This window comes from Lepidothrix coronata, unplaced genomic scaffold (assembly GCF_001604755.1).
Source record: "Lepidothrix coronata isolate B3197 unplaced genomic scaffold, Lepidothrix_coronata-1.0 Scaffold4, whole genome shotgun sequence".
In the NCBI taxonomy this organism is placed as follows: domain Eukaryota; kingdom Metazoa; phylum Chordata; class Aves; order Passeriformes; family Pipridae; genus Lepidothrix; species Lepidothrix coronata.
Window position 1 is genome coordinate 9,665,658 of NW_016690184.1, and position 11,005 is coordinate 9,676,662.

The 11,005-nt window shown below is 40.7% G+C and overlaps 1 long non-coding RNA gene across 7 annotated transcripts; it reads right to left on the reverse strand.

Annotated features, from left to right (window-relative positions):
- Positions 1–3,006: 3,006 nt before the first annotated feature.
- LOC108503004 lies at positions 3,007–9,983 on the reverse strand. Of its 7 annotated transcripts, none has more exons than XR_001876686.1 (6): positions 9,918–9,983; positions 8,111–8,160; positions 7,228–7,297; positions 6,567–6,645; positions 5,067–5,119; positions 3,007–4,510 (listed from the first exon to the last, which is right to left on the reverse strand). It is a non-coding gene; the product is annotated as an uncharacterized LOC108503004 (long non-coding RNA). The 7 variants fall into 7 exon arrangements; XR_001876683.1 differs by lacking the exon at positions 9,918–9,983 and adding an exon at positions 9,780–9,910; XR_001876685.1 differs by lacking the exon at positions 9,918–9,983 and adding an exon at positions 9,396–9,551.
- Positions 9,984–11,005: the final 1,022 nt, after the last annotated feature.

The following is an 11,005-nucleotide window of genomic DNA, read 5'->3' on the forward strand; positions in this document are numbered from 1 at the left end:
TAAATCTAGGGCAAATTATTTCCTATTTTGTCAGGGTAAGATGAAGTACACAGCTTTAATGATCTTAAGACAGTTTAAAAATACCTTTTCAATCAACTTACCAATTTCAAAGTAAGGACTAAGCATTTGATTTATTTCAGTCCATTCATCTCTTTCCACCTTTCCATATAAATAAAAAAATGACTGAACTTCATTTTAGGACAGATTTTAATCATTCTTCACCTGGAACTATAAAACTAGTACCACTGTTGCTGGAAGAGTGCTCCTTCAGCTGTGGAGAACTCCAATCTCAGGGGAAAAAAAAGCAGCTATTACTGCTCTGGTGAGAAGCCTGAGGTATGAAGTGTAGCTCAGGGGTACTGAATGTATGAGCACACATCAGTACTTCAGGTTTTCACCTCCAACATACCTCAGTTAAACAGGAAAGCTGCCTTAGCACTGGGGCCTTCGCTGAACTCCACTTACCACCTTTTCTATTAATATGAGAATTGAAAGGGACATTAGCTTCAAAGAGGAAAAAAGAAGCGCTTTTACTTCAGCCCTCTCCCAATCTCATCCTCCCTACAATTACTAACATACCCACTACTTCATCTATTTTAGAGCCCACGTATCAAGATTTTTCAAATCTTTTTTAAATGGGCATAGGTCATAATTGCCAAGTAGTATTCAAATACAAATCAAAATCTCCTCAGGAAATTCCCAAGAAAACTGCTGGAAAGGCTCTCTATCCTTCTCCTGTTCCTTATACGGTCATCCTCAGACAGAATACTGAACGAGGCAGACTTTGTCCTACTCAATACAGCCATTCTTCTGAGCATCAAACACCACTTTGTCCTCCGGAGCTTGCAGGAAGTTTGAGACAATGGCAGAGAAGTACTGTCTTCATAGCCCTGATAGCTCAACTGGACTATCAACTAAAAAGCCACATGATGTTCAAAAGAAAATGGAATTCATCATTGTAATTTTACTTCCCCCATTTATATCCTCCAAGGGAAAGAGACAATGGCAGACAAGTAAAAATGCTTGTAACACCAAAAAGCAGAAAATGCAAATCAGACACATGCATTTACATAGCATACAAAGGCCTCCATCTGTGCTCCACTCACCTGAAATCACCATTTATTTGTAAATTCATTCATACTTTGGATTATAACTCAAACTTTGTCCTCTAAACTGTGGGAGGGGGCGTGCAGAAAAACTACTAAAGTCAGGGCTAAACACCCTTCAATTGAAATACCTTTCCTCAGGCAAAATCAAACACCTGCTCGCTCTACTGTGTCCATGTTTAAATGTCTTAAGGAGCATCTTTCTCTACCAATTGATATTTAATTTCAGTGCTGAATTTTAATTGGCAAAACACATACTCAAACTTTATATGGCAAACTTATACAATTAAGACCAGATGACAACTCCAACACCAGCACACAATATGGCTGCAGCCACGGCCACACACTTCTCTGCAGAATGGCAGCCTGACAGCACAGCTTACACTGAAATTCCAGTTCACTAGGATCTAGTACTTCAAGCAGGCATCACACCAGCACTGGCACTCACATAGCAGTGCGGGTGCTGTGGCAAGATAACCACTGCTAGGTTAGTTTGACTCACTTGCAACTCTTGTTTATAGATCCACAGCTTTCACCAGCAAGACGAGTTCCTCAACAAGACAAACTTCCCACCTTAACAAAGACCTTATTAAATAGTAGCAAAGCATTTATGCAGTCAACTCTTCTATCTTACTTGCAGTTGCAAGGTACTCCCTTTGCTTGTAAGCCCACCACTCAATTAAAAAAAAGACTGCTTTTTTACCTTGGTACTAAGAGGGATACATGGCAACATTCCAGAACAAAGTTTGTCTAACCACTGATTTCTTGGACCACAGCCCAACAGCCATGTGACGCTTCTAAGCTCAACACTAATGACGGTTAGTGAAAGATTTCACCAGACTAAAACACAAAAAAGCAAACTGCTTTCATGCTCTTTACTGCACAAATCTCCAGTTAAAGCTTGAAATCTAACAATCTGTTTTGTAAAGCTGAAGTTTAATGAAGTGCTTTTGCACAGAGAAATCTCATGCCACATGTTCCAAATGTATCAGAGTAACTCTTCACAATTACTCCCCATCTCAATCACTTGTATAAAACATCACTCCAAAAACCACACCAGAACTAAATCCACAAGTGGTTTACAAACGTTATCTCCCTCCCACAAAGCAAAAAAGCTACTTGCCATTTTAAAACTGGTTACAAAAATTACCTTCTTGCATCACTTTCACTAGTCCCACATTCCAAAACCTCAGGGGTATCATGGTTAAAACCATGTTTGCAAATACCAGACTTTCTAGACTAATACACATTTTTCATCCACGACCCATTTTCTGTGGCCATACAGGAACATTCATAGAGTTTTGCAGCTCAATATCCAATATGCCTCATCACTGGCCACATCTACCTTTTTCTGATAAGTGAGGCAAATCTTTTTTACTGGATATACAGATGGCATTATCTCCTTAAGAGCTTTCACATTTTGTATTATCAGCCCAAAGGATAAAAAGATGGTACCTTTAGTCCAAAACACATACCACACTCTTCTGACCCCACAATGAAGTCATGCAAATCCTTTTGAGTATCTAACAAAGTACATACCAAATATTGCTGTCGTATTAAGCATCCCTGTCCTTTGCATCTTATCAACCTCCATAAGTCAGACCTAGCTCAGACTAGCAACTTCCAGACTTACCATCCAAGCAGCTTCACTAGATGCTGCCAACAGCACCCAGACTTTTCACAGAACTGCAGTGGGCAGATGGAGACCAGTCCCTTCCCAATTCTGAAGTATGGGATTACCAAGTTTGTTGTCCTGGCATCATTTAAACACTATGTGGAACATCATGTGTCCAGTACGTGCTGCAAAAGGCAGCACAAGGCCACATTGCCTTCGCAGCTCTTGCAATTAACAAGCAGTCAGGGAACACCGCGGTGTGATACACACCTGAGGGCAACAGGCAAGTTTTTCACATCCTCATCTTTATTCAAGAGAAAGCACGTACAAAACATGGCACATGGAAATACCTACCATTCTGATAAACACAGAAATAAAGCCTGTTGAAAGAGATGAAGGGAAAGCTGTTCTGTAGTAAATTCCTGAAGATTCCAACATTCAAGAGACTGATTTACAGCTGCTTGCTGAAAAGCAGCTGGCCACTGCTTATTAACAATAATAAACTATAGGAGATGCTCAGTGAGGCAATACACACCTGGAATTTTGTCAGTACCTTAGCATACATTTTAGTAATCTATTGGACACTTATTTTAAATTTCAATAGTTCATGTGCTGTTCCTGGTAGTGTCTTGCACTTCATACTGCTCAGGCAGAAAATTGGGCTTTACATGGTATTTGTCAGTTATCACAGGCACACTCCATGAGTTATAGGAATTTCTCTAGAGAGCTGCTAGCACCCAATGCTGTTATTTTTGGCTGCAGACTTTAGGGTTGTTTTTATGTATTTTGGTGCATTTCAAAATGATTCAGTAACTGTAGCTCTTTTAATGGTTAGTTATTATGCCATTCTCGTGTTTCTTCCTTCATAAAGCATTTCTGACAATTAGGCTTGACATTTTAAGGCAGATGGAGTCATATATAGTCATCTTGAAAATCCAATTTACTTGGTGACCAATTTATGAGCCTTCATTCCTCTGTGGAAAAGTGACAACTTGACAAATACAGCAAATATGCTGCTACTGTGATACAGCACTGGTACTTTTCAAGTGACTGTCTAAAGCACAAGTTCTAGTGTATGTGGTCTCTTTTCCCCACACTGCAAGCAGCTAATATTGCCAGTGTGTTCCTCAAGGAGCAGTTCCACTGTTGCAGTACTAGTCTTTCCATGCTTAAGTGGCAGTCAATAAAAACCCAACTCCTTAGTTCCTCAACTGATACAAACTATGATGCGATCTGCAGACATTATATTTTTCTTTCCTACAAGTGTTTCAGGTTTATGCTTCCGTAACACCATTACCTTCTATACTTTCTCCCATTTCCTGGATGACATCACCCTCAAAACGCAGACTCCTTGGTTTGCATTTGTGTACTCATTTTGCTCTCCCTTGTCTTTACAGGGGCTGCATGTGAGCTCTGTTGTCCTGAGTTATCACAGATTTTCAATATCAGAACGTGTAACCAATACAGTATTTTAAAAGAGTAACTGCTCAGGGGGTTTTCCATGTATTAATGCTCAACGTTCATTTTGCTAATTTTGCTGCTATTCTTCCTAGAGAGGGCAGCTCAATATTTTAGTAAGGCACTATTTTAGGTATGCAGACAGTGATTTTGGTCTATATGCAGTTTCTGAAAACAGCATCTACTAAACAAAGTTGCAGCAGCTGTTTCAGCAGGTTGTAAAAGCACAGCATCCCACTCCAAGCCACAAAAACTTTCCAGGTGTAACTTCTTCCTGGTTACTGATCATCCACATTTGTCAGACAGCTCTGACAAAGTGTCCAGCTCATCACTGCAAACAGAGAGCAAGAGTGAAATTTCAATTTGCACATAAGCACACAGCACTTTGTATAAATTGTTACTATTTCTGTAAAAAAAACCCCAAAACTAAAACCAAAGACAGTACAATACTTTTCTGGAAGTTTAAATCAAATATTTTGGTCTCGTCTCAGATTCCGGATCCGTATTAAGTTTTTCAACAGGGAATTCAGGTTCGGGATAGGATCATCACAGATGAGACAAAGGCAATACAGAAAACAAATATAGTAGGGAACATTACTGTTTTCTACAGTTTGTAGACTGCAGTACAAAAATTAAACAATCTCAAGTCCTCTGTTGTATTTCAGTAATAAAGTACATAGGTTTGAAAGCTAACTAAGCTTAGGCACAGCTATCAGCACACATTGCGCTTTAGGGAACAAGTATTTTTAAATGCCAACTATGACTTAACATATCATTCATCAATTAAGTATATTAATAACTGTCATAATACAAAAAAACCTGAACTGTAAGCACAGTTATTTTAGGCTTAAAATGAGAAAACATTTAGAAGCTTTTCAGTTACATACCTGAATAAGCTAAAAGCTTCTAAAAGTAAGTTCCTGCATTTTGGCCCATTTTCCTGTTAAAAAAAAAAAAAGTTTATTAGTTCAGGAAAGTTTTCTTCCATCACCCAGAATTACAACTTGCCACCTATTTAGGCTCTTATACAGTCCAAACTGCATTATTCAATGTGTTGGATTAGTATCAATACACTAAGTCCTGAGAAACTAATTAGAAGACTCGACTTCAAATATGCTATTTCTAATACAACAATTTACATGTCACCTCTTTCTTTTAAATGGGGTTGACAATAATGCAGTTTTATAAAACAGCATTTTAAAAGATTACCATTACTGAAACCAGTTTTGCCGAGTTTCAAGGTACATACAGACTATGAAACTGATCACCTTCAAATGCTTCACCTGTTCTGGTGTTAGTCTAAACTCAGAAGCCAGATTCACATGTGGTTTGGGATAGGTTCTTCACTGAACAGACATACCAGTGGTTTTAGCTTTACGTGGTTAGGAAGCTTTGACATTTATTGGCATTCATACCTTCAGTTGAGAAGCAGCATGCAAGCGTCTCAGCAAAGACATAAAATGCACTAGTTAGTGACACTAGCAAGGTTTGCTACTTCCAACTTTTCTGTACATCAGCCATGTAAGTCATACCACTTCCTACTTCCAATAGTGCCTGTCTAAACAATACAGCATTTTATAGGCAGCAGTGCTGCACAAGAAGTTTCACTCATACAAAACCTGTTCTTCAAAAGAAAGTGCTGGTAGTTAGCAAGGTATTTAAAGGTACCTGTCTTGAATAACAAGTGGAATAAAGTTGCAGATGTGTAGTAAGACGGGAAAGTTACAAGTTCTTACACTAACTTTCTAACTAAAACCAACCTGTGAATATACTCAAACACCAGAGCAATAAAGTGAGTTGCTTTTCTTAACTGCTCACATCTGAGCGAGCCCTAAATAAACAGTCCTAAGAGGGTCAAAGTGCAAACATCATCACTAGCTTTCAAATACCAGCAACACTTACTTACCATAGCTGGCTAATGCTTATTTACCTGCTATAAGGCAGGATACCTCCAATTACAGGGGTCTAACACTTCCCCCTCCCCGTGCTCTTTAAAGATGCAAGCATTTGAAACAGTACATATTCATGTCAACACGGACACGAGATGGGTTTAAATAATGCACCAACATTCTTATTCACAACCTGGCGCATGCTGGTACCTGACTTGTACACAGGGGCAGCAGTAAAAGTAACACCAACTGGGATAGTGACTGAAAGATTAAGTGCTTTCATCTGAGGAGCCAGATCCATACGAAGTTTCTCAGCAATGTATCAAGTTTGGCAGTTTTATCACTATACACCACTTAAATACCAGTGACTGGGAACTATAACACCACTCATACATTCATATATTCCACAGAATAAGCTTTATGTCTTTCATATGCAATGTACTGAAAAGGGAATGCATTACTTTAAACCAAAAATTTCCACTGCTGCATCAATATTACCTCTACCTGTTGTAATTCCTGTTGCCAGGAAATCTTCAGGATGCCTCACATTCCAATTACTAGAAACTGTTCATGCACTCTAGAAATTTGAGTAAAATAATAAATTACAACATGTTCATCCATACTATAACACAAGCAAGAACAACTGAATTTTACTTTTGCAACAACTGGTTGTAAGCATTTGAGTCAAACTAAATCGGATATAGGTCCTTTCTTTCAAAAAGGTGAGAATATCAACTATACTTTTAAATAACAAATATACATTTTTATTAAAAAATTGCAACATTCGCATATTTACATTAACAAGTCTCTGGATGCTCCCTTTTTCTTTGTCTGAACACTTTCTTACATCAATCGCCCAATGAAGTGCAAATTCACAATTAAAAGCCATACTGAGGTAATATTTCAGATTAAGCATGAACACTTCAGATAGGCATTTTACCAGCTCTGACACAAAAACTTCGTAATTCCTCCAGCCTACACAGTTTTAAACCATGTCAAACATGCCCAAAATATAATGATATCTTTCATGATTATTTTAAAGCTAATGACTTAATGATTATTTTAAAGCTAATAATTTGGCAGCTACTAATTTGATCATGCACATATTACGCTAATCCACTTATCTTTAATTTATCTCCACTAATCATTTGAAACATACATAGCTTTCAGGAAAATCCACTGGTGTGTAACAAGTATTCTTCTACATGTGATAGTGCTTCCATGAAGTGCTAAAATTAAAAATAAGCAAAAGTTATCTTTTAAATTAGAAAACATCTCTTGCTATGGTCTAGCATCATCTATCATGTTACTATGTCAGAAACAATCATCAAGCACTAAAAACTGACTTTTTCATAAATTCAATATTCTTCTGGAACAGTCTTTAACACCCGACAAGCTGAAATTTTCTATGCACTAGAAAAAAGTTACCCTGAATTGGTTTGGAACTCTTTGCAACCATGACAATGGCTGAAGACCGAAGACATTCAAGCTTTTTATTCAAAAATATTTGAGTGGCCGTGCATTTATTCACAATGCAATACTGCTTGTCCGTTAGTTTGCAGGATCATCACCTCAGTAATTACATTTAAATATGGTCATGTATGTATATTAACTCAAATACATATCCAAGGCAGACAGCTAACTCACACCACCTCAACAATCAGTACAATTTAGCACAAGCTAACCAAGTCATTTGTGACCTGGGTCTTCATGTTAATATAAATGCCACATCAAAAGAAATGCAACTAAGAACTGACCTATGGGCTGACTAACTCAGCAAAGAGCACCAAACCTTAAAATTATCAAATAATTACTCATCGGTTTGATGGCAGCTATGAAAATGCAGTGTACTGGTTTTCCTTTTTGTCCCACTTAGTAGCCATACAAAGCTGACAACCCCACAACACTTAAAACTCCCCATACTTTTGACAGACAGAAATATGGAAACCAATTAAGAAACGGAAGCATTTATTAACTTGGTCAGTAACAGAAATACAGTATTACTTCTAGAGCAACAATAATAAAAATTCCAGAACTGTTACCTTAATCCACAATGTACTGGACACAACAGAAAACCTCCTCTCCATCATACCTAAAAACAAAGAGTGAACAAACTTAAAACTTGAAATCAGTAGATTCATATTACCAGGCCAATAAGTCACACATTATGAGACAATTGTCAACAACCTCTACCCAACAAGTTCGCTGAAGAAAAGCAGCAAGAAATGCAGTTTTAAGTAACAAAGGAGTTGTGAGTTATGTCACCTTTCAATCTCATATTAAAAGCACTGTAGAAATAACTGCATGTACCTGCTGTTAAACTTCACTGTAAAGCATTTTCAATGACAATTCATCATTCCAAGATTTCAGTCCTCTAAGTAGAACAACGGATTTCCACCGGTTTAAAAAATTGTTTCAAGCAGGTAGCAAGCATCAAAATCCACTGACTCAACCAGCAGAAGAAATGCATGAAGTATGTTTTACCATATATAATACTCAAAATATGCACGTTCCCATGAAAATGTTTCTCACTCTGCACTACACAGATCAAATAAATGCAGCAATCGTGGAAAGATAACTCATCACACATTTTGATTCAGTTAACAAAAACAATTTAAGCTATGGAAAACCTTGAGTTAAGCTTCCACGTAGTGGGTGTAATAAACATTTTTACTTTAAACTTCAGTTATTGAGTGTGAGGATCACTACTGGTTTGTAAAGAATCAAAAATTTTACTGTTTAGTAATCTCATGTGTGATTCAGGCTATCATAAGACAAGCTAATTCAACACTGAATGAATGCACCCGACAACTTCCTACATGAATCCAACCATATCCTCCTCATCTTTACTTGCAGATAAGAGCCTAGAATCATAGCTGGTTTTTTTTATTGTATTTCCAGTGCTTCCAGAAGTACCACAGCTCAGTGAGATCAGCACTGCAAGAGGGGGGAAAAAAGGCTTTTTAAGGCCACAGGAAGCTTTTTGGGGAGGTGGGGTTTTTTTCTCTGTTTTCTAATAAAGGTCCACTTATTCTGCTGTGTCATTGTCTAAAAAGCAAAGGAAACACCGTTAGTTTAAAAGTTAATTCTATGGTTAACATTAAAAATCAAGTAAAAGTTATGTTTGTTTTTTTTCCCTTGGCATGATACGTGAATTTCACAGTATTTTTAGAAGTCTTCTGCAGTAGGACAATCCCACGATGCCGATGGCTGAGCCCTCCAAAACTTACAGACAACACAAACGCGTGCACGAACCCTGTGCCACAGGAACAAGGCGGCTCCGCCTCGTTCGACGAGACCGAACCTTTTACTGGAACGAACACCTACCTCGTTCTCATTGGCATGTTTTATTTCATTCCTCTGCACTAGCCAACATTTTAGAAGGTTCCCAAAAGGGGAGGGTGCCCCGCCCGGTGGCTGAGAGCACCGCCGGGCTCTGCATCCCCGCACCGGTCCCTGCCGCACCGGAAGACCAAAATGGCGCGGGCCAGACAGAGCCTGGCGGGCCCTCGCCGCGACTACCGCTCCCAGCGCGCACTGCGCCGCGGGACTGCGCTTCCGGCGGGGAGTCACCCGCGGGGCGTGCTGGGACTCGTAGTCCGCCCCTGGGTCCCCTCGCACCCCTGGGTCTGCCCGCGGGGCGCCGTGCACGGGCGGCCGCGGCCCTGCGGCAGGATTACGGCCAGCCCTACGCACGGCTCCGAGCCTCACCTGCCAGCTCCATCCTCGAGTACTACGCAAGCGGCGCCGCGGGCGACCCTCTCGAACAGCCAAGCACAGGGAAAAAGCCGCGGCGCACCCCCAACCGCGCTGGGGCTGCGGCACACCCCGCAGTCCTGAGCACCTTACCACGTAACTTCACAGCAGGCGCTCCGCAGGGAAAAAGGAGGCACCACCCCCTTCGCCAGCCTTATATATACGTCGCGGGATGGGAACGAGGCTAGCCACGCCCCATCGCTCAGGAGAGGAGGGGAGGAGACTCGGGGCCGCGCTTTGCTCGCGGGGGGGTTTGGGTGGTGTCTCGGCGCCCGGACTGTGCGGAAGGCGCGGCTGTGGCTGCCTCGCCTTCCCTGCGCTCCCGCCTCTCGGGTTTCGGGGCACGGCGTGTTCCCCGAGGCGAGAGGAGAAAAGGGCAGTTGAGCCTGGCTGTCGATCCCGGTGGTGTTCGTACGTTTTGCGTTGCAGGTTTTCCGCATAAAACGGAGAGCACTTCTATGTGAGTTTTTAAAGTGAGGGCAGGAACCAACCTGATGCAGATCCACCTCTCAGACTTAAAATAATGTTTCTCACAGAATCACAGCATCATTAAGGTTGGAAAAGACCTCTGAGATCAAGTCCAACCTATGACCTAACACCACCTTGTCAACTAGACCGTGGCACTGAGTGCCATGTCTGGTCTTTTCTTAACACCTCCAGGGACAGAGTGAGGGTGGTGAGGCACTAGAACGGGTTGCTCAGAAAAGCTGTGGATGCCCCATCCCTGGCAGTGTTCAAGGTCAGGCTGGATGAGGTTTTGAACAACCTGGTCTAGTGGAAGGTTTCCTTACCCATGTCAGGGAGATTGGAGCGATATGATCTTTAAGATCCCTTCCAACCCAAACCATGTTATGATTCCCTCTATGCCACCTCAGCTTTAGCTGCTGGAAGTTGTGTGGTTGCACCTCAGTCAGAAAGTGACTTATTCTCCAGATGAATCTACCTCTTGTACTGCTGTGGAAGTGCTAGTGAAAGAAATGGGAGCAGGTACCTGGGCTACAGTAGGGATAGCAGAAGCACTACAGCCTAGATGATGATTAAACTGATGGGAAACCACATCCCAAAATCTAATTTATGGGAGTTTTCACTAATTGTTTATAAATATTTCTTTTGGATGCCTGATTATTGAGAGGTATCAATCAACTTAGTTGAGGAAAAACAAGGAAGGGTGAAGAAAAGCT